We start from the raw sequence: 4,982 nt of genomic DNA, 5'->3' as shown, positions 1-4,982 counted from the left end.
ATTCTCTCTGTTGCTGTAGCTCTTGACCACCTAAGCCTTAGTTGGCGATTTCATAAACTGCCATGGGCATGACAATTACGATGGTGGCTAGCCCTCTCTCCAGGCATCTTTCCAATTCTAATTTGCTTGAAAAACACCTAAAGTCCATTGTTGGGTCTTTATTCAGTCTTTCCCACTTGGCTGGACCTGTCTAAACTTGTCCTCTGATGGCATACCATTCCAGCACCCAGGGTCACCTCTGCACTTCAAATAGGTATCAGAATAACATCAGTCATGTTATGGGCTAAATGGGTTTCTTGTGAGCCGTCCTGGGAACTTAACTACTATTTATAACTTGATTTCTATGGGAAAATGCAGCTAGTTCCAAGCAACTGACTTAGGAAAGAATTTTCAGAACACAGTTTGTTCATAAATTCAGGAATGACTGGAGTCATTTCTCATTCTAACTCTGGACCAAAAAAAAGTTGTCTTGTGCATCTTTATAACCATTAATGTTATGATGGACCAGACCCTTCTAAAGAATTAATTGTTATTTGAGGTTTTCATGCCTTGGCGCACACTGGCCTGGGGCTCCACAAACCGCACGGTTCCAGGCCTGGGGCTCCACAACCCACTGGTTGTAGCCGTTGCCAGGACTCTGGCACCTCACGGCATCACCACTCGCCACCTACATGGGCCTGGCAAAATTATAATGATTGGAAGCCTAGTGAGGGCAGTCATGCGACTGTCAGAGCGGCCATCCCATTGGCTGGGGCTGTGTGGGGTGTTTCTAGGTTTGGGGGAGGAGAATTGGGCATTCTAGGTGGAAGCTGGTAAGCGACAGGCATTCTGTTGTGTATTTTCAGCTGATTCCTGGGCGGTGGTATTTTTTCAGGTATTATAATTTCCCTTTCCCCATTTTATTCCCTTTCCCTTGATCCTACTGATCCTGTTTGTGTTTTTTTTGCCAAGTTCATTCTTGTTAAAATAAATCTTGTTCTGTTTTGAGGGAGGCTGCCGGTCTCCTTCCTCACCCCAATATTGCAGCGAGCTGCTTAACTAACACTCCCCAATTAAAAATTGGTCCCCACACCCTGACTGATAGAGATAGGATAATGGGGAATAAACATCGGGCAGATGTAAATGGGTTCCAAGAGAAGAGGTGAGGCTCTGAGGGCAGTGAAAATAAACCTGATTAAAACACTAGGTTTAAGGATATAAATGGGCAACCTTCAAAGGAAGAAATATAAGCCATGTGAAAAAAATTTAAAGTTTGTATCTTGATCTTTTCTCTTCCAATGTGATATTTACCACTCCTCTATCCCCTCCCCCAGTGTATTCCTCCCCCCCCCCTTCAATTTTACACCAAAGATGTCATCATGGGGCAGCTAGGTGACAGTGGACAAAGCACCCGCCCTGGACCCAGGAGGACTCAAGGCCAAATCTGGCCTCAGACGCAAGATACTCATGAACCCTGACTGCTCCCCCCCCCCCACCAAAAAAAATTTTTTTTAAATGCTTTACAGGTATCATGCCTTAATAATCAATTCCCACCTGTGCTCTCTGTCTAAATTCATTCCTATCATCTGCCCTAATACTCAGAAGGCTCTTATGATTGAGACATATCTTCCCACATAGGAATGTAAATGGTTTAACCTTTTAACATCTCTCATGATTTCTTTTTCCTGTTTATCTTTTTATGCTTCTCTAGGGTCTTGCATTTGAAAGTCGAATTTTCTATTCAATTCAGGTCTTTTCATCACAAATACCTGAAAGTCCTCTTTTTCATTGAAGTCCCTTTTATCCCCCCTGAAAGATTATACACAGTTTTTCTGGGTAGGTGATTTTTGGTTGTAAACTTAATTCCTTTGCCCTCTAGAATATCATATTGCATGCCCCCTGATCCTTTAATGTAGAAGCTGCTAGATCCTATGCTATTCTGACTGTGGCTCCACAGTTTGAATTACTTCTTTCTGGCTGCTTGCAATATTTTCTCCTTGACCTAGGAGATCTGGAATTTGGCTATAATATTCCTGGAAGTTTTCCTTTTGGGATCTCTTTCAGGAGGTGATTGGTGGATTCTTTCAATTTCTATTTTACCTTCTGTTTCTAGAATATCAAGGCAATTTTCCCTGACAATCTCTTGGAAGCTTAATTAGTCTTCCTGACTCCAGGCCCAGTGCTTTACAAGGTCCCCAGTCTGCCTTTCCAGACTGATTTGGTAGCATTAGGACTGTATAATAGGCTTGGCTGATATTCATGATCTAGTCTGTTTTTTAGTTTTTATTTTGGTATAATTTCCTTCTCAAAGCCTCAAACTTCTTCTTCTTCTTCTTCTTCTTCTTCTTCTTTTTTGTGAGGCAATGAGGGTTAAGTGACTTGCCCAGGGTCACACAGCTAGTAAGTGTCAAGTGTATGATGCTGGATTTGAACTCAGGTCCTCCTGAATCCAGGGCCAGTGCTTTATCCACTGTGTCACCTAGCTGCCCGCCCTGTGCAGAGAACTTTACATATATCTCATTTAATCCTCATGACAACCCAAAGGGTTAGGCACTATTACCATCTCTATTTTACAGATGAAGAAACTAAGGCAGAGAGAGGTTTAGTGACTTGCTCAAGGTCACACAGGCAAGTTTCTGAACAAGTGGAAGCTTGTTGGCTAAGATAATGATTTCTGACTCCCGAGTCAGATGATGTCTAAGCTCTTATTTTCATTATGGTTTTCAGGTAGTCCAATGATTTTCAAATTCTCTCTCCTAGATTTATTTTCCAGGTCAGCAATTTTTCCAAGAAGATATTTCACATTGCTCTCTGGTTTTTTTTTTTTTATTAATTTGGATTTGCTTTATTGTGTCTTGGTTTCTCATAAAGTCATTAGTTTCTATTTGCTCTATCCTAATTCTTAAGGAATGATTTTCTTCAAAGAGTTTATGTACCTCCTTTTCCACTTGGCCAATTTAGTTTTTCAAGCTGTTGAATTTTTTCTCATGACTTTCCTGCATCACCTTCATTTCTCTTTCCATTTTTTCCTCTACCTCTCTAACTTTATCTTCAAAGTCCTTTTTGAGCATCTCTATGGCCTGAGACCAACTCATATTTTTCTTGGAAGCTTTAGATGTAGGGGCCCTGATGTTGCTATCCTCTCCTGAGGGTGCACCTCAATCTTCCTTGTCACTAAAGAAACTTTCTATGTTTCACAGTTTTCTCTGCCTGATAATCTTGCCTGTCTTTCACTTGACTTTTAACACCTTCTTAGTGTAGGGTCCTGCTTCCAGGTTATACTGTCCCAAGCTTCAGGGGGTCCCAGGTGTTATGATTTAATGAGGGGCAGTTTCTTCACTTGCCTGGCCTTTTCTCTGGTTCATATAGAACCCCAGGCCAACTTGTTAATTAACCAGGCAGCAAAACTTTGTGTGCCCCAACCAGCCTGCACCCCTCCCCCACCTAGGCCGCCACCACTCAAGTTTTCTTCCTGGTTCCCTGCTGGAGTAGGACATGCAAATCCTCCCTTAGCTCCTGCATATACTCCCGTAGAAGCCCCCTCCCATCCAGCTGTTCATCTCTCTCACCAGACCATGAGCTTAGTTCCAGAAGATGCCAACACTGCAGCTGATTTGGTGGCTTTGGGGTAAGTTTCTCCAGTTCAATGTGCCTGGGGCTGGATCAGTGTCAGTGTAATAGTGGAGCTGAACTCCACTGCCAGCCCGGCTCCCCCTCCTGCCAAACTTCCAAGTTGCCTTGGGCTGGAAAATAATCTCAGCTGCCTTCTTGTGGGTTCTGCTGCTCCAGGAGTTGTTTTCTGGCTATGTTCAGAGTTTTTTCATAATGATAAATTTTTATTTTTAAATTTTTATACGTCCTTATTTTAACCATCAATTCTTTCTACTTTTGTGCCTGTTTTATCTCCTGAAGGTTTCCCAGAGCCACCACCTTCACCATGTAGTTCCATTAGCTTCCCAATTCAAATTTGGGCTTCTTTAGCATCTTGACTTTTTCAACAAATACATCACAGAGAGAGTGAATGGACTGAAATGCCTTTTTTATGTATTTTCCAATGCTGTCTGGAATAAGTTTATTGAAAACTTCTTTCAAATCATTTGTCTTCACCACCCAGATCATGATTGCCATAATTTTCTTACAGATTCAATGGACCCTTTGGTGTTGAGCATAAGAGGTCTTATGAATCTGGTTGTTGCACTTTTTGGTAAAACCAACACAAAAGAGGTGGAACAAGTGGTTATTGGTAGTTTTGACATCAGTGTGGTCTTTAGTCATGGTCTTCCACTTTATGACCATGAAGCACACCTTGTCCTGCATAAGGTCCATTCCATGGAAATTAGTCAAACAATTTTTAACCCTGAACATCTTCCATAATTATCTTGAACTTACAAAAAGAAACCTCATCATTCTGCAGAGCAGCAAGGCTCATTTAAAAAACTTGATCCTGAAAACCATCCGAGGAAATTTTTGTTCTTTGAGTCTTTGTAACCAGTATCTTGTTAATATTGTGAATGTTAAACATAGCTGGTGCTTTTACTTCATACCAATCCTTCTTTGAAAATGGATCAACCTGAGGCAGCGAGTTGGCACAGTGGATAAAGCACTGGCTCTAGCTTCAGGAGGACCCGAGGTTAAATCCGACCTCAGACACTTGACACGTACTAGCTGTGTCACCCTGGGTAAGTCACTTAACCCTTATTGCCCTGCATAAAAATGAAAAAGAAAACAAAAATTTTTTTAAAAGGAAATGGATCAACCTGGAAAATGATCTCTACATCCAGAAAAAAGGACTGTGGATTCTGAATGCCAATTGAACCATACTGTTTCTACTTTTTTTTTTTCTTTTTTTAGGTTTTCCCTTATGGTCTGATTCTTCTTTCACAACATGACTAGGGGGGCAGTTAGGTGGCATAGTGGATAAAGCACTGGCCCTGGATTCAGGAAGACCTGAGTTCAAATTCTATCTCAGACACTTGACACTTACTAGCCGTGTGACCCTGGGC

General features: G+C 41.7%; 1 pseudogene; it reads right to left on the bottom strand.

The window, feature by feature from the left end:
- Window positions 1–3,844: 3,844 nt before the first annotated feature.
- On the bottom strand, window positions 3,845–4,543 carry LOC122747143 (annotated as a pseudogene).
- Between the last annotated feature and the right edge of the window lie 439 nt (window positions 4,544–4,982).

Source organism: Dromiciops gliroides, chromosome 3 (assembly GCF_019393635.1).
Source record: "Dromiciops gliroides isolate mDroGli1 chromosome 3, mDroGli1.pri, whole genome shotgun sequence".
In the NCBI taxonomy this organism is placed as follows: Eukaryota; Metazoa; Chordata; class Mammalia; order Microbiotheria; family Microbiotheriidae; genus Dromiciops; species Dromiciops gliroides.
This window is presented reverse-complemented; position numbering and strand designations above follow the sequence as displayed.